This window comes from Salvelinus sp. IW2-2015, linkage group LG10, assembly GCF_002910315.2.
Source record: "Salvelinus sp. IW2-2015 linkage group LG10, ASM291031v2, whole genome shotgun sequence".
Classification (NCBI taxonomy): domain Eukaryota; kingdom Metazoa; phylum Chordata; class Actinopteri; order Salmoniformes; family Salmonidae; genus Salvelinus; species Salvelinus sp. IW2-2015.
In genome coordinates, this window is record NC_036850.1 from 9,468,772 (window position 1) to 9,491,812 (window position 23,041).

Below are 23,041 nucleotides of genomic sequence, written 5' to 3' on the forward strand. Positions count from 1 at the left end.
ATTTGACCAATTTAACCAATTTATTTCAATGGCTTTGTATTTTGTTCTCTCTGTGTTAAGAAATCAAACACTTGTGTTTCAACCTCATCCTCAACCTCAACATCACCATGTCAACAGCTATAGGGAAATGTATAGCCATTCCATCTACAAACATGTCTCAAAGGCAATGGTCTCCTTTTATGTCATAATAACAGGGTTGCCTTTGAATACGTCTCTATCCGCGTCTGCTAAACATGGCTTAGTAAAGCAGAGGAGATGGGATAGATGGGAAACAGGCCGGTACGGTGTTGTGGGAGGTTGAATCATGCAGTTCCTCCACGTCCCCTTCCATCCTCTCACAGCCTGTGGCTCTGTCTTTCTGCTGTTTGATGTGAATCTCCTCCACTGGTGTAAGCAGAGGGCTGGTGGAACATCAGGCTCCCTATGCAAGCCAGAGAACCCCAACAGAGCTGCTAACTCTCCTCGGTGAACACAGTGAGGAGAGGAGGGAAAAGATAAACAGAATATTAGACCAAGAAAATATAGAATGGAAGGAAAAAAGAGAACGCAAGATACTGTGTGGGACTGAAGACGAGGCAGTAGTGGGTAAAACAGTAAGGATAAGAAAAAGATAGCAGGGGTTAGGATATTTTATAAAGGTTGACAAGTAGATGTCCTAACTGATCCATACAACTGGTAACACCAGTCAAGTGAACAACTCATTTTTATTAGGGAGGTTTTATTAATCAGGCAAAGCGCTGACTTCATGACCAAGAGCCTTGGTTTATGGAACATTTTTGTGAGGGCAATTTTCTCCCTCTCCAACTTTATCTTCTTCTCTGTCTTCCTCTCCATCAAATAAAAATAATCTTAGGCTTCTTAACAGCAGGGGCAATGTCACATTGAATTTAACTTGGTAGGCTATTTAATCACAGCCAAATCTAAATTGACAGTGCCGGCTTTCTTGGCGCAAACAATATTGGAACCGATTTGCCCTTAGGAAAAGAAGAAAACAGGTAAAAAAAATAGGAATGCTTAATAAAACTAAACAATTGTTTTTGCTGTCCTCTACAAAGTTTAAAGTCATTAGATCTCACTGAAAAGAGTATTTAATTTACAAAGGACTATGTCGTTAATTAATTAATGAAATACCGCTGGCATTGAACGACTCCTCTGAGGACTTTGTGAAACGATCCTGTCAGCCCCTCCCAGACCCCCCCCACCATCCTTCATCTAGCTTAGGGTTTAGACTTGGAAGACTTGTGGGAACGATCCCATCTGTGTGGTGTGTGTGTGCGTGTCTGTGCATGTCCGTGTGTGTGCATGTTCATGTTAGTAGTGATTGTTTTCTCATCCCTGCATATCGCTCTCTGGCTTAGATAATCAGTGTGTGAGAGGGATAAAGATGTTTAATCAGCTAAGACTCATTACTCACTGGGATGTAATTGGGAATTACAGGGGAGAGAAAGACTCACCAGGCTGTGTTTAAGTCTAGATTGAGAAGAAAGTGTGTTGTTTACCGATGGTCTACAGAAGTGGGATCTTAAATTTGATCACCCTGTTGCAGGAGAATTTTACTGCAATGCAGGAAATGTAAAACTTGTAGTGTATTTGAGGTTTGAAAATGCTTCATTTCTACTTTGACATTTCAGACTTGATTTTCCCTTACGAAAAATGTATCAACCACTACAAAAATGTCCATTCATTATATTCCACATAATAATTCACATTTAATGTTGCTGCAGGATTTTTGTTGTTGTTGCTGTAGCAATCTGGCCCAAATTAAGATCCTACATCTGTAGGTGAACATGGGCATGCAGCTTACTCTTTATTATGCAGTCAACTAAGGTGGTGCCGACAGAGGGCCACCTCGCTTCTAGTCCTTAGGAAACTTTGCAGTATTTTCTTTTTATGTATTATTTCTTATTTCTTGTTAGCTCAGAAAATCTGAAGTGTTATTACATACAGACAGAAATAACTATTGGATATCAGGGCGACGTCAACTTACCATCACCACGACCAGGGATGCGACTTTCCCGAAGCGGATCCTCCCACCCAGGGCATCTGAACCGATTCAAGAGGCTGACCCAAAACAACATCACCGCAGAGGAGGAAGACAGAGCGGCCTTCTGGTCAGACTTCGGAGGCGCGCACACCACCCACCGCTTCCGAGTATCTTACTCGCTAATGTCCAGTCTCTAGATAACAAGGTAGACAAAATTAGGGCAAGGGTTGCTTTCCAGAGAGACATCAGGGATTGTAACATACTCTGTTTCACGGAAACATGGCTCTCTCGGGATATGCTGTCGGAGTCGGTACAGCCACCGGGATTATTTGTGTGTCGCACCGACAGAAATATACATCTCTCCGGGAAGAAGAACGGCGGGGGTGTATGTTTTATGATTAATGACTCATGGTGTAATTGTAGCAACATACAGGAAGTCCTTTTGTTCACCTGAACTAGAAATCCTCACAATCAAATGCTGAGCGTATTATCTCCAAAGAGAATTCTCGTCGGTTATTGTCACAGCCATGTATATCCCCCATCAAGCCGATACCACGACGGCCCTCAAGGAACTTCACTGGACTTTCTGCAAACTGGAAACCATATATCCTGAGGCTGCATTTATTGTAGCTGGGGAGTTTAACAAAGCACATTTGAGAACAAGGCTACCTAAACTCTATCAGCATATTGATTTTAGCACTCGCGCTGGCAAAACACTGGATCACTGCTACTCTAACTTCTGTGACGCGTACAAGGCCCTCCCCCGCCCTCCTTTCGGCAAATCTGACCACGACTTAATTTTTCTCCTCCCTTTCTATATGCAGAAACTCAAACAGGATGTACCTGTGATTAGGACTATCCAATGCTGGTCTGACCAATCGGAATCCATGCTTCAAGATTGTTTTGATCACGCGGACTGGGAAATGTTCCAGGTAGCCACAGAGAATAATATCGATTTATACGTTGATTTGGTGAGTGAGTTTACAAGGAAGTGCATAGGAGATGTTGTACCCACTGTGACTATTAAAACCTACCCTAACCAGAAAACGTGGATATATGGTGGCATTCGCGCAAAACTGAAAGTGCGAACCACCGCGTTTAACCATGGAAAGGTGACTGGGAATTTGGCAGAATAAAACAGTGTAGTTAGTCCCTCCACAAGGCATTCAAACTAGCGAAATGTCAGTATAGAAACAAAGTGGAGTCGCAATTCAACGGCTCAGACGCGAGACGTATGTGGCACGGTCTACAGACAATCACAGGCTACAAAAAGGAAACCAGCCACGTTACGGACATCGACCTCTTGCTTCCAGACAAACTAAACACCTTCTTTACTTGCTTTGAGGATAATACAGTGCCACCAACGCGGCCCGCTACCAAGGACTGTGGGCTCTCCTTCTCCATGGCCGACTTGAGTAAGACATTTAAACGTGTTAACCCTCGCAAGGCTACCGGCCCAGATGGCAACCCTAGCCGCGTCCTCAGAGCATGCGCAGACCAGCTGGCTGGTGTGTTTATGAACATATTCAATTTCTCCCTATCCCAGTCTGCTGTCCCCCCATGCTTCAAGATGGCCACCATTGTTCCTGTACCCAAGAAGGCAAAGGTAACTGAACTAAATGACTATCGCCCCGTAGTACTCACTTCTGTTATCATGAAGTGCTTTAAGGATCATATCACCTCTACCTTACCTGTCACCCTAGACCCACTTGAATTTGCGTACTGCCCCAATAGGTCCACAGACGATGCAATCGCCATCACACTGCCCTATCCCATCTGGACAAGAGGAATACCTATGTAAGAATGCTGTTCATTGACTACAGCTCAGCATTCAACACCATAGTACCCTCCAAGCTCATCATTAAGCTTGTGGGCTTGGGTCTCAACCCCGCCCTGTGCATTTGGGTCCTGGACTTCCTGACGGGCCGCTCCCAGGTGGTGAAGGTAGGAAACAACATCTCCACTTCACTGATCCTCAATACTGGGACTCCACAAGGCTGTGTGCTCACCCCCCTCCTATACTCCCTGTTCACCCATGACTGCATGGCCATGCACGCCTCCAACTCAGTCATCAAGTTTGCAGACGACACAACAGTAGTAGGCTTGATTACCAACAACGACGAGACAGCCTATAGGGAGGAGGTGAGTGCACTTGGAGTGTGGTGTCAGGAAAACAACCTCTCACTCAACGTCAACAAAACAAAGGAGATGGACTTCAGGAAACAGCAGAGGGAGCACCCCCCTATCCACATCGATGGGACAGCAGTGGAGAAGGTGGAAAGTTTTAAGTTCCTCGGCATGCACAACACATCACCGGGGGCAAACTACTTGCCCTCTAGGACACCTACAGCAGCCGCTATCACAGGAAGGGCAAAAGGATAATCAAGGACAACAACCACCCAAGCCACTGCCTGTTCACCCCACTATCATCCAGAAAGCGAGGTCAGTACAGGCGCATCAAAGCTGGGACCGAGAGACTGAAAAACAGCTTCTATCTCAAGGCCATCAGACTGTTAAACAACCATCACTAACACAGAGAGGCTGCTGCCTACATACAGACTTGAAATCATTGACCACTTTAATAAATGGATCACTAGTCACTTTAATAATGCCACTTTAATAATGTTTACATATCTTGCATCACTCATCTCCTATGTATAGACTGTATTTGCCCTATGCCTCTCGGTCATTGCTCATCCATATATTTATATGTATATATTCTTATTCCATTCCTTTACTTACATTTGTGTGTATTAGGTAGTTGTTGTGGAATTGTTAGATATTACGTGTTAGATATTACTGCACTGTCAGAACTAGAAGCTCAAGCATTTCACTACACTTGCAATAACATTTGCTAACCATGTGTATGTGACCAATAACATTTGATTTGATTTGAACTCCTCTACACACCCACAGTGTTTGTTGATCATGGACGCCATGGCACATGGCATATTTATTCTTATTTCATTGTCCAAAAATCCTTGTTATTCATAGCAATCAGAAGTGGACGTGTCATCCTGCATATATCAATAGAAAATAACCATTCTAAGGGTTTCGAATCCTCAGAACAAACTTCCATATGTCCCATTTACAATGGACAGTTAAGTAATGAAATATCTTTCAGAGTCAGCATGAACAGACCCCAGCCATTCACAATGCATTCGGGGCATTGTGGACACAAGTGAGACAAATAGGTACTGTGAATAGACAGTGACTGGGGTGGCTGTTGGTTTTCTCTGCTTCTAATTCTTATTTCTCCAGAAGTCTATTTTCAGCAAAATCACTTATTCAAGATCCATAGTCAGGGGGGTAGGCTAAGACGTATGAGTTCACAGCACTATGTACTGTATATAAGATTCACATTTAATGTCACTTTGTATGAGCATACCTATGGATCAGTCTGTCCATCATTACCAGCCAAGTAAATATTAGAATTAAACGCCCACTCTAATTGTGTTATGCTGGTGAATGAGGACCCAAAAGCGACGTAATAGAAACAGAGTCTTTATTCCAGTATCAAACAAACAATGATTCTCCTGGATATATCAAAGGTAAATCCAAAACAGGAAACTGAAATCCTCTCGTCAGTAGAGAGGAACGACTGGAGACGCGACCACAGCTGTCTCTTATACACATCTAGATGTGTATAAGAGACAGGACATAGACACCTGCTCACACGCAGCATCTGAAGAAGGCAAAAACACGACAGGACGGAACAAGGACACAGGACAGCAAACATCAAACAAGAATCCGACAAGGACAGAAGCGGAAAACAGAGGGAGAAATAGGGACTCTAATCAGAGGGCAAAATAGGGGACAGGTGTGAAAGAGTAAATGAGGTCGTTAGGAGAATGAGAAACAGCTGGGAGCAGGAACGGAACGATAGAGAGAGAGAGCGGGAGAGGGAGAGAGGGAGGAGGAGAGAGAGAGAGAGAAAGAGGGAAAGAACCTAATAAGACCAGCAGAGGGAAGCACAGGGACAAGACATGATGATCAAAGACAAAACATGACAAATTGTCTCTGCCATAGTTATTTTTGTGTCCAAAAAAGATTTGGTCTCAGGGAGTCTATTTTCTTTTATTTAAGTAACTTATACTAAATGTGTGAATTCTGTTTCATCCAAGTGTTGCCACAGCAACATGATATAATGATGTGTGTGTGAGAAAATTATAATCGAATGAGGTGGCTTTAACTGATTAATGCTCTGGCACGTGTTAGAGAGAGAAGCACAAATAATAACTTAAGAAACTCTTCAGTGAACTTCGAGGCATCTCAATTGGGGCAATCTAGTTGTTAGAAATCAGTTTTTAGAAAGTTCAGAAGTAAAGAAATAAGCCACATTAAGAAATGAACAGGTGTTGCTTTTCAAGGACTGACTCCCAATTGTGAGTCTGATTTACACATTAAAATCCAGACAGGGACCAGGTTGTCCAGCTCCTTCCATGGGCAGGGGAGTTCAGAAGTTGTTATGTAGCTATCCATCCCATCCTTTTCCTCTCAGCCATTAAACTCTCCGAGTGAAAGATTGCATCTCTACACGCCTCCATCTGTTCTTCCACTCATTCTCCTCAGGGAATGTGCTCGGGACTCCAGAGGCTCCGTGCTTTCCTGCTCATCCAGCCGTCTCCAACACAAGATGGCTCCTTTGCAGCTCCACTGAGGAGAACACACGTTCCCTGTGGAGATTTCTCCAATCATGATGCCTTTCCTAATGGAGGGGTTGGACAAGGCTTTACACCTGTTGGACAGGCTTTGTCCATTTGACGGGGGTCCGTCAAGGCCCCTCGGTCCTATCCTAATGAATATGCAATACGGAGAGTTAGCCAGTCAATCAGACCCTCGGTGACTCCTGGTTGCAGTGGCGCTAGTGGCTCTTTAGTGCCTCAGATTAATTCCACTTGTCATGTAGCATATTGTGTTTGTTTTCTCCCAACGCTCTTTGTTTTCTTTTCTGATTCCGCCCATTCATAACAATTACAGCGCATTCGTCCCTTTTGTCACGAGAGGCGGCCCCTCACAAATTACCGATGGATGGTTAGGCTACTGCTGCTGCAGTGTTGAGCAACAAACCTGATAAAGAGGGAGTAACTCCCTAAGTTCCCTCCTCACTGTGGAACATAAACAGGCGGGGAGAGGGAAGGCTGCTCTTCTGTGCTAGGCTTTGGTTAAACAACCTTTTACAGACTATCTCAGAGGCACAGAGTGCAGTGCACTCTGAATGCTCAGAAAAGTGCACTCTGAATTACCCAAACTAAAATCTGCAGACCCAGAGCGTGAAGATGCATAAACAAGCTGCCATCTGTGGGCCGCGGTGACCCATTCCGCTCTGCCAGATGCACAGAAACAGCTGGTTTGAGTTGTTGTCACACAGATGACGTTCCCCAGCCATGACATTTTCATCTCCGAGAATTATACATCTGAATAAGGCTGCCACATGAATGGTCCCCCATGATGGGCGGAGAAATATGGAAGTGTTACAGCGAGGATCTTTTTTTTTTTTTTATTCAGTAGGAGATGGAAGAGAAGAGTCAAACATCTCTTTCGACAGAGCAGTCTGTGGATAAAGAAATGCGCCGCTGGCACTGCTATCACACTGGGAATGGTGTACCTGAGGGCCTACACACTGTAATTCAAATGACTAACACCTCTGTTCTGTTGATGGAACAGCATTAAACACGTGCAAAAAAAAACCAGGCTTGATTACAAAAAATAACCGCAAGGACCTTCTCCTAGTTTTAGCCCGTACCGTTTCAGTTTTTGCAGACCTGAGGGAACGCAGTAGTTCTAGGCAATATGGTGAAAGGTCCTCTAAGTGGAGCAAACTCTAAGCTCTTCAAAACTGAATGAAAAACTTCTCTCCAGACACGTGAGAATGGAGGGTTTCTCAGAGTTCCATTCGATTACACAACGGCCAGATCCTACAAGAGGGCACAAAGCCGGCAGCAACCTGCAGCAACCTCTCTGACCTGGCTGGCCTCTGTAAGGTTCTATTATCGCAGCACTTGACTTCATCGTCACAGTCGACCTCTCCCGTTCTCTCTTTGTCATAGGAAGGCCTTCCCACTCCCCTGGTGGAAGGTTGTTTTAGATGGAGAAAAAGTGTATATGTATGGAAGTGTCAGCTTTTGTGCCTCAACCAAAGAGGTCATCGTGAGTAGTTCTGGTGATGAAAATGATGCAGCGGCTGAATGTATTCAAAGCTGAGATTGCTGGTTGCCACATCGCTAAATTCTATTTGTGACTGTTCCTCTGTATTGAGGTGAACAATTGACTCTGGTGTGTGGAATAGTGATGAGTTGTGTGTTGCAGCTGTGTTGGCTTTGTCATGCCCTTAAACCTTACTTTTTGCCCCCTTGGTTTGAGTAGTGGTGGAAAAAGTACCCAATTGTCATACTTGAGTAAAAGTATAGATACATTAATAGAAATGTACTCAAGTAAAAGTAAAAGTCACCCAGTAAAATACTACTTGAGTAAAAGTCTAAAAGTATTTGGTTCTAAATATACTTAAGTATCAAAAGTAAATGTAAAAGTATACAGTAAATACATTTTCTATATTTTTTTATTTACGGATAGCCAGGGGTACACTGCAACACTCAGACATGATTTACAAACGATGCATTTTTGTTTAGTGAGTCTGCCAGATGAGAGGCAGTAGGGATGACCACGTGTTCTCTTTGACAATTGCGTGAATTGGACCATTTTCCTGTCCTGCTAAGCATTCGACATGTAATAAGTACTTTCGGGTGTCAGGGAAAATGTATGGAGTAAAAAGTACATCATTTTCTTTAGGAATGTTGTGAAGTAAAAGTAAAAGTAGTCAAAAATATAAATAGTAAAGTACAGATACCCCCAAAAATTACTTAAGTAGTACTTTAAAGTATTTGTGCTTAAGTTCTTTACACCACTGGGTTTGAGTGATCTCTAGAATAGAATAACCAGCTCTGATCCTCCACAATCCTCAGCAATCTCCCCTCCACCATGTTCTCTCTCCTTCAGACAGGTGTCATCACCGTGGTGTGGACCTAAGTGAGTGTAGGAGTTTTTGAGTGGAACTGAACAAGAAAAGAGAAACAGAATTTGAGGAACAGAATATTCTCACCAATATTTGCCCGAGTGTGTCTGGATTGCTGATGGAAGAGACGTAGGAGCATGATTCAGCATTATTATTTGTGATTTGTCTCTATTTCCCTCTGCTTACTCAACCCAGATCCAAAGAACGTATCACCTTTACAACCCATAACAGAAGGACATTTTAAAGCAGTGAGCTGACACTGATGGCTTTCCATTGTAGTGGCATTACATTCCTGGTTATCATTCTAATTATCCATTCCTTGACACCATATTTTGTAAGCTGTGGTAAAAGTATCGCAGATTGGTTCAATGGATAATCTTACTGTAGGATTGTTGTACTGTAATTCATTTCAGAATTTGTTGGTTTAGCCTGGGGACGGTTTATTCAATACTTGAACCAACCTGTGACATGGACATTTGTCTGCACTGAAAGAGAACCACCACTGTTTCTGCCTCTGAGTTATGTGCAATGAAACCTAGCCGTCTGTCCTAACCGATCATGTCCTACATTTCTCAGTTTATAGACAGACTCTCTGACAGATATTGTCATGTCCTACACTCCACTCTGTCTCTTACACATAATAAAACCCCATTTGGATAGCACAATGGTTTGTGGGGTTTGTAAATTCTGCATATCTAAAACAGGATATTCAATGTGGATTTGAGGATTGATGGTTTCTGCTAAAACACTCAGTCATATAAACATGTGTAGGGGTTTGCTCCACTTGGCAATACCAGCTTCTGTACCGCTGGGCACACACTGGTTGAATCAACGTTGTTCCCACATCATTTCAATTATATTATGCTGAACCAATGTGGAATAGATGTTGAATTGATGTCTGTGCCCAGGGGGGTTCTTTCACCAGCCTGGGTTAGCTCCATAATTGAAAGTTGATTTCAATTCAAAACACAAAAAATCCAGCTCTGTTTCAAGACTCAGTGGTAACAGTAAACATTCTTTCGTATTCTACAAAGAAAGGGTACATAATTGTAATACTGCATAACAAATATATATTTTTGGGGTATCGGTATGCTTGTAATCATTAAGAACCGGGGAGCTTTTCAGGATAAAAATAAACTTCTAGAGGAAAAATCCTAGAGGAAAATCTGGTTCAGTCTGCTTTCCACCAGACACTGGGAGATTAATTCACCTTTCAGCAGGACAATAGCCAAACACACAAGGCCAAATCTACACTTGAGTTGCTTACCAAGAAGACAGTGAATGTTCCTGAGTGGCCGAGTTACAGTTTTGACTTAAATCTACTTGAAAATCTATGGCAAGACCTGAAATGGTTGTCTAGCAATGTTCAACAACCAATTTAAAAGAGCGTGAAGAATTTTGAAAAGAATAATGGGCAAATGTTACACAATCCAGGTGTAGAAAGCTCTTATGCTTCGAACACACCGACTGCGTCTTGCGTTTCGACACACCAGAAGTACATTCATTTCCAATGGAACGCTGCGTTTGCCTTGCAGCATTGCAGAGGCAGTTGGAGTGCGTTCTGTGTGGTTCGTTCTGAGTGCGTTCTTACTTGACAGAAAGTAGCAAAATGTGAATGTTTAATTTTTGTTGCACACATATCCAGTAAAAAAAAAAGTGGGATTACATAATAAAAACAGTTTGACTGGAGAATTTCTTTACATTTTTTATTCATTTATTTGCCAAGTATATCATTTATTCGATGACATCCACAAATTAATTGTGAGAGCCTATAATATAATTTCCCTCAAATGCAGTTTTGGTGCGAAATGCAATAATAAATTGTCAAGATAGCAGCGTAGGCTCTTTCAACAATGAGACCAACGTTGAGGAAGGTGGTCTTGATCGCGCTGTTGGGCCGGGACCAGCCCCGCCGAAAGCGCAGGTCTGTGTGGTTCCAGAGATGGTTCAAGTCCCGAAAGCAGGCAGGGAAGTTCCACCGTCTCATTCAAGAGCTTCGAATGTTTGGAGAGGAATTCGGAAGTTACTTTCGTCTGGACCAAAGCCAGTTCGATCACCTGCTCCAGATGGTTGGAGCCAGAATCTCCCGGGTGGATACCAACTACCGATAGTCCATCAGCCCAGTTGAACGCCTGGCGATTTGTCTCCGGTAAGCTACATTCTAGTACATATTTAAAGCCTTTGATACCATCATTTATTGATACATTGTTTTTATGTGCAACCTAGCTAGCTAAAGGGCTCTCTAGTTAATAGTCCCTATTTGATATCAGATGTACTTTTACAGAACGTTCATTAGGACTATAACTTTTCCCAAAGTTGGTTTATAATCCTTTTTTAATTATGCAATGTTACCAAATGAAAATAAAGTTGAAGTGCCTTCTGCCCTGATGAAGGTAGGCTAGTCTTCTCCAGGACCCATTGTTGTTCAAGACAGTTAGTCATTCATTACATTGTTATTGGACTCAGATACACTCTTAGAGAACAAGGTTCCAAAAGTGTCCTTCTGCTTTCCCCATAGGATAACCTTTTTGGTTCCAGGTATAACCCTTTGGGGAAAATGTTATACATGGAACCCAATAGGTTTCTACTTGGAACCAAAAGGGGTACTACCTGGAACCAAAAAGGGATCTCCTATGGGGACAGCCGGAGAACCCTTTTAAGTAGATAGTACCATTCTTTCTAAGAGTAGAGTTGGCCTGGGCTACAGTTTATTGATATAGTCATAGACTGAATTGTAGTGTTTCAAGGCATTGTTAATGATGGTTGATGAGTATTACAACCATCCGGTGGAGAATGTATTGGAGAGTGCTTGGTCTCAGCCCCTCAAATGTCGATGCCTGCGTGAAGGCCACATGTGTTCTCTATAACTACCTGCGGAGGTCATTCCAGGAGCCGCTCCGGATGGAGATGGGCACGCCAAATGGTCACCTACCTGATGTCACCAGGGCAGGTGCCAACAACGTCCCCAGACAGGCACGCCAGGTGAGGGAGAAGCTGACCACCTACTTCTCATCGCCAGCAGGTGAAGTCTAATGGCAGTATGCCGTGGAGTGAAACTGCTCTTTTAAGAGTCGCCTACCACAAAGTTTATTTTAGGAGCCATCCACCATTGTCCATAAAGTTGCATTTTTTCCCCAGATTACTTTATGTATCATTGTCTCTCTTCATTTGGAAGCTATATTTAAGTGACATTTGGGAGTAAAGACCAACCCCTTCCCTCTCCCATTAACGTCAGTATTATACACACCTGGCATGGTACATCAGGTGAGCGGGAGCACTAATTAAGGTTATACGACATACAGATGATGGGAAAGGGTAACCTAGGGTCCATACAAATAGTACAATTTACCACCATGTTCACTGGCCTGACAAAATACAGGTGGGAAAAAAACGAATTAGGAAGAGAATGTGTTTTTACTTTCATCAAGAAATAAGCAGATTAAGTCTAAATGAGATATTAATAAACAACTGAAACAACTGACTATGAAAACATAATTTAATAAGTATTCAAGTACAGGAAAGAACATGACAGGTATGTGTGTTGTAAAATTGTTTAAAAAAATAGAACTATTGAAAGAGGTGTGCGTGTAAAAAATAAATAAAATGAATGTGTAGCCTGTAATCTGTAAGAGAACAACAAGAGCATGTATTTTTGGCACAACTGCAGACCGATACAGGGACAACTCATAAAGCCTAGACGTAGTAGGGGAACTTCAGACATGGCCATAAAGAGAGAGAGGGCAGGGCACTGGAGATCTGAGGCACAGAGAGGAGTGGAGAAGAGGTGTGTGTGTGTCTCTGTCTCTGGAAAAAATTTAATAATGTGTAGCCATAACAGCTAAACAAACAAATGGCCCCTGGATGTCATGGACCAGTCGATGGAACATAACTTCACAAACAGTTTCAACACCCTGGTTTTCAAGTGGTTTTAAATGAAATAAATATATTCACCTTTAGTCTCGTAAGAGACCAACAAGAGCATCTGTGAATTCTCCGGTGTATGAGTTTCAATTCTGTCAATTCAGAAATCTATGTAACACTAATAATGAATGCTATCCTAAGACTTCCTAAGACTGAATTGATTGAATTTAAACGGAACTGACGTGTGTGAAAAGAAAGGTACAATGAGGGAGGTCAAAACGACAACTCCTCTCCTCTTCCTGTCCTTCCTGTGAGCTGGTTGGCTAAATTGACTCCATTTCTGAAAGGGAAGAGAAAAACAACACATACAAGCTTAACATAATATGACACCATAAAAGGTGAGATTTATGTTAACTAAATACTGCTTGTATAGTGTAGTTAGTGGCATAAATATTTGTGGATGATGTAGACGTTGTAGACGGTCTCGCTGCACCGGTGGTGGTCATACTCGTGGATGATGTAGACGTTGTAGAGGGTCTCGCTGCACCGGTGGTGGTCATACTCGTGGATGATGTAGACGTTGTAGAGGGTCTCGCTGCACCGGTGGAGGCGATGGTCGCACTTGTAGGTGACGTTGAGGGTCTTGATGCACCGGTGGCGACAACACTTGCGGATGACGTAGTAGAGGGTCTGGCTGTAAAATTGCCACTCATTGCCCTAGGCACAATAAATTGATCCAGAAAATAAAGAATGTGGCAGAAGCGCCAAGGCTGCTGGCCTGAAGCTGCTGACCCAGACCTCTTCTTATCTTTCTTTGCCCTTCTCTCTCTCTGATACCTGTCCCTGAGTCCTCTCCACTTCCTCCTACAGTCTTCTTCTACATAGACATGAACATGATAAGCCAAACCATTACCTAGCATAACTATAGTTATTAGATAGCTATCATGGACATGTCACCTACTGTACACATAGACACACACACACACGGTTATCTGACCAAATTATCAGGGGTACAGTAGTATCTACCATTTCTATTATTATTTATCTAGCATACACACTCACACTCTTTCAAACATGATTATTTCGTAAAGTTATCAGGGGTAGTAACTAGCATAATTTATTTGACTATTTCTTTCACACACACACCTCATTGGCTAGGTTAGCAAGCTAGGTTAGCTAGCTAGCTAACGCTAACTAGCCACATCTAGCACAAGCCCACTACTAAACTGACCTGGCAATCCTACTATCGTGGACACTTGTCTCCAAGCAGCATTTTGTGTGTTTATGTCCCTGTAGCTGTCAGCAGTTGTGTCAAAAAGACACGGTTTTGAGGATACTGCGAAAATGATTCTCTCCTCCATGTGTCCAACCGCATGCGACCATCTGCAAAAGGTACCTGCATCAGTATAGTTGCCTAGCTGCGCAAAATGTTATGCAGCAGTGATGCAATGACGCAGTCGGTGTGTTCGAAGCGTTAGAGACTGCTACAAAGTAGTGCTTCTACAAAGTATTGACTCAGGGGTGTAGATACTTATGTAAATGAGATATTTCTGTATTTTATTGTCAATAAATTTGCAAAAAAATCCTAAAACATGTTTCCACTTTGTCATTATGCCTCCCCATAATTGTGTGTAGATGGTTGTGATTTTTCTTCTTCGATTTAATCCATTTTGAATTCAGGCTGTAATACAACAAAATGTGGAATAAGTCAAGGGGTATGAATACTTTCTGAAGGCACTGTATGTATTGCAGTTTAAAAGGTTCACAGCAGTCTCTTGTGTGAAACACTCTATTATGTTCAGATTTGCTTGTAAGCCTTCACTCAAACTTTTACATCTACCCTTGAGACACCCCATTGATTCAGCCTGAAGTTTGCCTCACTGTAGCTTCAAATCCACCCCAGGTCTTCTTTTTATGTGTTTTCCGTGTGGGATGCACACACACCATATCTTTCCTCTCGGAAAACAGCAAAGGCCTCATATCAAGATGTTAGCTTTTATATCAAAGCTTTTATATCAAAATTACTTCTGATATATACCTCCATGTAAAACTAGGTAGTGCATGCAATGATGTCAAAGTCCTTTTCAGTTAACTTTTCTTGTATTTCTTTGTTTTTCAAAACACAAACTCTTGGTTGATGTTGATATGTGACACATTACTTTACACTGATTTACACTGGTGGGAGGGAAATAGTCCTTGTCATCTTAATGTTGGTTGTAATTAAATCAAATTACATTAATTATTGGATATTTAATACCCACAGGTATCTCTTAAGTTTCATTATTTGTCTTTGATTAATGAGCAATCAGATAAACTCAAATGGATACAATTTGCATAGGGTGTGCAACTGTCGTACACTCTTAGAAAAAAAGGTGCTATCTAGAACCTAAAAGGGTTCTTCGGCTGTCCCCATAGGATAACCTTTTGAATAACTATTTTTGGTTCCAGGTAGAACCCTTTTGGTCCCAGGTAGAACCCTTTTGGGTTCCATGTAGAACCCTTTCCACAGAGGGCTCTACATGGAACCCAAAAGGGTTTTACCTGGGACCAAAAATGGTTCTACCTGGAACCAAAAAGGGTTCTCCTATGGGGACAGCTGAATAGCTCTTTTGGAACCCTTTTTTCTAAGAGTGTCGGCAATGCCTGCACCTATCCTGAAACTGTTTCTAAATGATTATTCATACAGTTTTAGAGATGCAGACACACTGTTTTCTGCCTGAGGAACTAACAACCAGTCATAATAAGGTGAATAAATTAACAATTAACTTAGGAAGCGGTGTGGCACATAAAGCAAGTTGTTAAAGATGCAAGATTAAACTAATTTTAATGGCATGCAGACAGTGTCTATCCTTAGGGCCCCATCACCATAGCAGGAGGCATCATAAAGCCTGTTAATTTTACATGTGTTAATCCGCCTCTGAAGTCGAGTAAAAAGACATACTTGCTAGATTAAAGTTCCCTCTACTGACTCTGTGCACATAAGCTGTCTGATCTGTGTCAATAAAACGAAGCAGTTCAGATACATGGAGAAGTAGTTATTGAGTCTTGATCGAAAGGTCATTAATTCATTCCTTGGCACACTAGTGAGGCAATGCTAAGCTATTAGCGATGAACGCTTTTTTCTCTGAGTGCATTTGCCGGGGGAAATTGCTTTAATTGCGCTGTGAGTTGGGTCAGAGACAATGATGTGTAGGTCATATTTGGCCCTATTGCTCTTGTTGGAGCAATTATCACGTAGATGGCAGAACCGGTGGGGTGCCTGAGTGAAAGCACAGTCCCATAGATACCTGTTGACCTCCTAATAGCATGCATTTGAAAGTGTAGTGGGAGGGATGGGTGCTGTGGTGGGAGGGATTGGGAGATATGGGCTCATCCAAGTGGCATTTGGGACTTTCTTGTCTTGCTGTGGGAGTTGTCGGGTGAGATGAGATGTTTCAATAAGCATTTCTCTACGGCTGGCCATGCTTTCCTCCTGGCTACCCCAACCCCAGCCAACAGCTACGTGCCCAAGCCTCCCCAGCTTCTCCTTCACCCAAATCCAGATAGCAGATGTTCTAAAAGAGCTGCAAAACCTGGACCCGTACAAATCAGCTGGGCTAGAAAATCTGGACCCTCTCTTTCTAAAATTATCCACCACCATTGTTGCAACCCTTATTACCAGTCTGTTCAACCTCTCTTTCGTATTGTCCGAGATCCCTAAAGATTGGAAAGCTGCCACGGTCATCCCCCTCTTCAAAGGGAGTGACACTCCAGACCCAAACTGTTACAGACCTACATCCATCCTGCCCTGCCTTTCTAAAGTCTTCGAAAGCCAAGTTAACAAACAGATCACTGACCATTTCGAATCCCATCATACCTTCTACGTTGTGCAATCCGGTTGCCGAGCTGGTCATGGGTGTACCTCAGCCACGCTCAAGGTACTAAACGATATCATAACCGCCATCGATAAAAGATAGTACTGTGCAGCCATCTTCGTCGACCTGGCCAAGGCTTTCGACTCTGTCAATCGCCGTATTCTTATCGGCAGACTCAACAGCCTTGGTTTCTCAAATGACTGCCTCGCCTGGTTCACCAACTACTTCTCAGACAGAGTTCAGTGTGTCAAATCGGCGGGCCTGTTGTCCAGACCTCTGGCAGTCTCTATGATGGTACCACAGGGTTCAATCCTCGGGCCGACTATTTTCTCTGTATATATCAACGATGTCAGTCTTTCTGCGGGGGATTCCCTGATCCACCTCTACGCAGACGACACCATTCTGTATACATCTGGCCCTTCTTTGGACACTATGTTAACAAACCTCCAGATGAGCTTCAATGCCATACAACACTCCTTCCGTGGCCTCCAACTGCACTTAAACGCTAGTAAAACTAAATGCATGCTTTTCAACCGATCACTGCCCTCACCCGCCCGCCCGACTAGCATCACTACTCTGGACGGTTCTGACTTAGAATATGTGGACAACTACAAATACCTAGGTGTCTGGCTAGACTGTAAACTCTCCTTTCAGACTCCAACAGATCTCCAATCCAACAAAGCCTCCTTCACTCACGTTGCCAAACATACCCTCGTAAAACTGACTATCCTACCAATCCTTGACTTTGACGATGTCATTTACAAAATAGCGTCCAACACTCTACTCAGCAAACTGGATCCAGTCTATCACAGTGCCATCCGTTTTGTCACCAAAGCCCCATATTCCACCCACCACTGCGACCTGTATGCTCTCGTCGGCTGTATGCTGTACCCACTGGCTCCAGGTCTTCTATAAGTCATTGCTAGGTAAAGCTCCGCCTTATCTCAGCTCACTGGTCACCATAACAACACCCACCCGTAGCACGCGCTCCAGCAGGTATATCTCACTGGTCATCCCCAAAGCCAACACCAACTTTGGCCGCCTTTCCTTACAGTTCTCTGCTGCCAATGACTGGAATGAATTGCAAAAATCACTGAAGTTGGAGACTTATATCTCCCTCACTAACTTTAACCTCTACTTAACACCCATCCCGGATCCGGGAGCATCCTTATCAGTAAAAGCTGACTAGCATAGCCTAGCATAGCGCCACAAGTAAATAATAGCATATAAATATCATGAAATCACAAGTCCAATACAGCAAATGAAAGATAAACATCTTGTGAATCCAGCCATCATTTCCGATTTTTAAAATGTTTTACAGCGAAAACKCAATATGTATTTCTATTAGCTAACCACAATAGCCAAAGACTCAACCGCATATTTTCACCATGTTTGTACCGCATAGGTAGCTATCACAAAACCGACCAAATAGAGATATAATTAGTCACTAACCAAGAAACAACTTCATCAGATGACAGTCTTATAACATGTTATACAATAAATTTATGTTTTGTTCGAAAATTTGCATATTTGAGGTATAAATCACAGTTTTACATTGCAGCTACCATCAAAAATATCACCAAAGCAGCCAGAATAATTACAGAGAGCAACGTGAAATACATAAATACTCAACATGCCCATCTTCTCTTGACGCAAAGAACGGAAAATTCCAAATGTCCCAATAAACGTTGAATAAACTGATACAACTCGGTTGAAAAAAACTACTTTATGATGTTATTATCACATGTATCAAATAAAATCAGAGCCGGAGATATCCGCCGTGTATACCGAACGCTTTTCAGAAGCCAATGTCGACATACTTTGCGCGCCAGAGAAGACAAAGAATTTCCTGACCTGCCACTCCAAAAGCTCTCATTCGACCTCAGATCAAGCTAGACACCCCATTCCACCTTCCACTGCCTGTTGACATCTAGTGGAAGGCGTATGAAGTGCATGCATATCGATACATATTAGGCAATTGAATAGGCAGGCCCTGGAACAGAGCATCGTTTTCAGATTTTTCACTTCCTGTATGGAAGTTTGCTGCAAAATTAGTTCTGTTTTACTCACAGATATAATTCAAACAGTTTTAGAAACTTGAGAGTGTTTTCTATCCAATAGTAATAATAATATGCATATTGTACGATCTAGAATAGAGTACGAGGCAGTTTAATTTGGGCACAATTTTTTCCAAATCTGAACAGCTTACCGATCGCTGCATCTGTACACAGCCCATCTGTAAATAGCCCATCCTATCTACCTAACTCATCCCCATACTGTTTTTATTTACTTCTTTTGCTCTTTTGCAAACCAGTATTTCTACTTGCACATCATCATCTGCACATCTATCACTCCAATGTTAATTTGCTAAATTGTAATTACTTCGCTACTATGGCCTATTTATTGCATTACCTCCTCACGCAATTTGCACACACTGTATATAGACTTTTTCTATTGTGTTATTGACTGTACGTTTGTTTATTCCATGTGTAACTCTGTGTTGTTGTATGTGTCACACTGCTTTGCTTTATCTTGGCCAGGTCGCAGTTGTAAATGAGAACTTGTTCTCAACTGGCCTACCTGGCTAAATAAAGGTGAAATAAAAAATATAAATAAAATGTGGTGACTGAGAGCACATATTGTCAGATGGCCCCTCTCCTTCTCTCTCTATCTGTTCCCTCTTCTTTTCTCTCTTTCAACCCAGTCCCTAACTCTCTTTCCCTCTCTCCGAGAGAGGGAGAGAAAAAAGGAGAGAACGAGTAAAAGAAGAGAGAGAAAAAGAGACAGACGGACATCCAGACAGATCAGAAAGGTGCCTCTCAAACAAGATGAGGAGGTGAGACGATACAACTCTTGTAGCACCAAAGTCAGATATACAATCAAACAATCAGTCAGTGGTTCCACTCCTCATTGCAGTCTGTCTCCACTACCCCACGCCTTACCACCACATGGATATAATAATGTGAGGGGGTTGGTAGGAATAGGTGGGTGGGTGGGCTACCCAGTGTTTGTGTTTGTATCAGAAAGGAGTCAGCACTCATTAAAGGTGACTTGTTGTGCTAGGGGAAGAGTCAGTGTCTCCTGCAGCGGCAGCATCTCACAAACACCCTCTCTGCTCTGTCTGGAGGTTGACCCTGCATACTAATTGGCCAATTTCAAAAGCTAGCCGGATCAATGAGGACAAGATCAGACACTGGCACGCTATTTAACTCTGAGAGAAAGGAGACAGGTCCCAAATATCTTCTTAACTGCGTAGGAGGTAGTTTACTAATAAGGACCCCAATACTTCACACCCCAACTCCCCCTACAGACACACCAACACACCACCCACAGCTAGCACATCTGGTTCCTTGGAAGTGGTGGGAACGTATGTTTTTGGTTTCCCAAAATGAAGACATAAGTTTCCAGTCCAGTAAAACTGAAACTTTAAACTTGACAATTTCACCTGTTCTTCGAATGTTTATTTTTAGGTTGCAGGGAGGTTCTGAGAACGTTTTACTCTAGTTCCTTGGAATTTTTCCTGGGAGGTTTTATTAACTCTCTGAGAATTTAAATTATAGGTTATTTGGAGGTTTTTGAATGACTTCCTGAAAACTGTTTTAATAAGATATTTAATAACACTGCTTACTTATTTTGGTTGAACTTTGTTGAACTCCAAGCACAGATAGAACACTTGGAAATGTGTTTCCTTAGGCATTAATCAGGCAAACAAAGTGATTCAAACCTATAATCTTCTGTTGTCTAACCATGGAATTAGTCTGCGCCACCAGGATGAAGCTAGCATGCCATGTTTTTTTACACATACAAAGCTGTTAATTTTAATCTATTCAAATAGACCGCATTTCAAAGGAAACAAGTACTCATTAAGATAAGGTGTGGCCAATTAGATCAGGTGTGGCCAACACACCTGAACACACTTAACAAGATAGAGGATACGCAGAGTTTTTTTGACGCTGAGAACAGGCTTTATATGTTTTTAAATAACATTCTTAGAACATTCTCTGAACTTTTTCTTGTGTTTTTTTATGGAACGTTTTCTTAACGTCCTCACAACATTTTGGGAACATGACTTTCAATAGAAACATGAGGAAACGTTATGCTGAAGTACTGAAATTCCCACAGAAGAAGGTTGTTTCTTAACGAAATGTAACCATGTTTAAACTTTAAGGAAACGTTCTGTTAAAGTAATGAAATACTAAGAAAATAATGTTATTTTGTCAAGTTCCTTAAATGTGCTGAGAATGTTCCAAAGCCAAGCAACTATCCTGCACCATTCCCAGAAAGTTGTGGGAAAGTTGTAGGCAAAATAACCATAGGATAACCATGCTCTCACCAAGCTCGAAGAACGCTCTAAGAACGTTATGTGCTTGCTGGGCAAAGCGTTCAGCTCTCCAATAAGTTACAATTATCTAGAATGTGGTCCCGTTGTTTTTAAAAGCTCCATCCTCCTTCTCTGTATTTTATTTCACAGTACCTATCTCATGGGGCATGATCCTATAACTGATATACACTTTCTATCAATGACACCATAAAAAAACTCACTGCATTCTACTTGCATTTGGGGGGGGGGGGGGTCAAGGGGATACAATCTGTTAGATACAGCATAAGATTGATGATGGTTACATCTTGTGCTTAAATCTTGAAAACAGTCTGTGGTCAACTGTTTCATTGAGCTATCTCTGCATTTCTCACAATGCTTCATTGAAGAGGTGGTGTCTACCAGTGAGCTCTATTGTTTCCTTTTAGCTTTCAAACTGCTCAAAAGTTACAGTAAATATGTTGGTAACAACCCTAGAACATAGTTTAGGGTTGCAAAAGTACCGGTCATATTACCAAAATCTTCTGTAATTTTGCTAATTAATAGGTAATCTGTGGTATATTTGGTCATTTATACTTGAAAAACAAAACCAAAAATAGTACTGTATACATTATTGTTCATGAGTTTCTAGTGGATAAACCTTAAGGTTAGAGATTAAATGGCTTAATTAATGAAAAAAGCATCTAAATCAACAATGGCATTATTTTCAAATAACTCTGCAACTCTTCCAACTATTGACTATTCCAACTTTTGGCCCCAAAACATGTACAACAAAGACATATTGAAAATAATAAAAGTGTGTAAAAATATAGAAAGGATATTTCATGCTCAAACCCTCATATGAAACACCAATGGTATTCACTAAGTTGATGGTTTGTATTTATGATCATGTTTGCAGCTTTGTCATTTTATTTTTAATATATTTTACACGTGATAAGGCCACATAGGGGGCTAGAGCAAATTACAGACACCTGTAATAATCTGAAGTACCCCAAAGAGCCGCTAGATGTCTTGTAATAAATTACATAAAATCCTTGAAAGTTACCAAAATTCTGGTAGTTTACTGGTAAACTTCAAAAGAGTCCAGTAATATACCCTTCCTTTTCAACTCTGCACAGGGCAAACAAACATCTCCTCCACACAAGGTCACTAGAGTTCCCTGCTGTACGACCCTGCTCCTCTTGTCCATCCTCTGATGCTTTACGCTCCAGCGAGGCCATTAGCATATGTCTAAGTGCCCCATGGTGTGAAGGAAGCCTCTACCATGTGAGGAGGATGGCCTCCCATCGATGTCCTCCTTTTTCTCTACCCTACCCTTTCTCCTCCTCCTTTCCCCTCAACCTCCTCTTCCTTCTGTCTCAGCCGTGGAGTGGTTGTTTAACTCCTTATCCCCTTCTCTCTTCCACCCACACACACACTCCCTAAATCTAATCTCGCTCCCCCTGTCCTCTGTCTATTTCTCCTGTAGCTTCTAACCCCCTGCCTTTTCCACTGAGCCAAACAGGCAAATTGAATCAACCTTATTGAGAGGCTGACTTTGACACTGTTATCTTCGCTGGAATGTGAAGCTGCGCAGCGCCGCGTGGGAGCTCAAGGACAAGGTGTGTTAGCAGGAGAGGGTATCACTCTCCACATGCCACTGGGCCACTAGGAGCCAGAGGATGTGTCGGTCGGTCGGTGCCACACAGTCGGATAAGGAGGGGGAAGTACACCTAAACTTAGCTCTCCAGCTGGGACAAACACAAACTCTTTGATCGGGTTTGATGTAATGTGGTTTCAATCCTCTAGCTCTTTGTACCTCTATCTCAGTCAGTTAAGGAATTTAAATGAGCTATGCTGTAATGCTCCCCTTCATGCTTGCTCCCTCACGTACACCTGAGCACCAACATACACTATATTCCCAAAAGTAGGTGTACACATACTCTTGGTCATGAAGTGTAGTTTCCATGGTTAGCTTTATGGATGATGACGGTTGTCCATCCCTCTAACAGACACACTACTGGCCTGGGTAT

The 23,041-nt window shown here is 42.2% G+C and overlaps 1 long non-coding RNA gene across 1 annotated transcript; it reads right to left on the bottom strand.

Moving 5' to 3' along the window:
* Window positions 1–13,676: 13,676 nt before the first annotated feature.
* On the bottom strand, window positions 13,677–14,330 carry LOC139028279 (uncharacterized). Its single transcript, XR_011480461.1, has 2 exons — window positions 14,089–14,330; window positions 13,677–13,734 (listed from the first exon to the last, which is right to left on the bottom strand). It is a non-coding gene; the product is annotated as an uncharacterized lncRNA (long non-coding RNA).
* Between the last annotated feature and the right edge of the window lie 8,711 nt (window positions 14,331–23,041).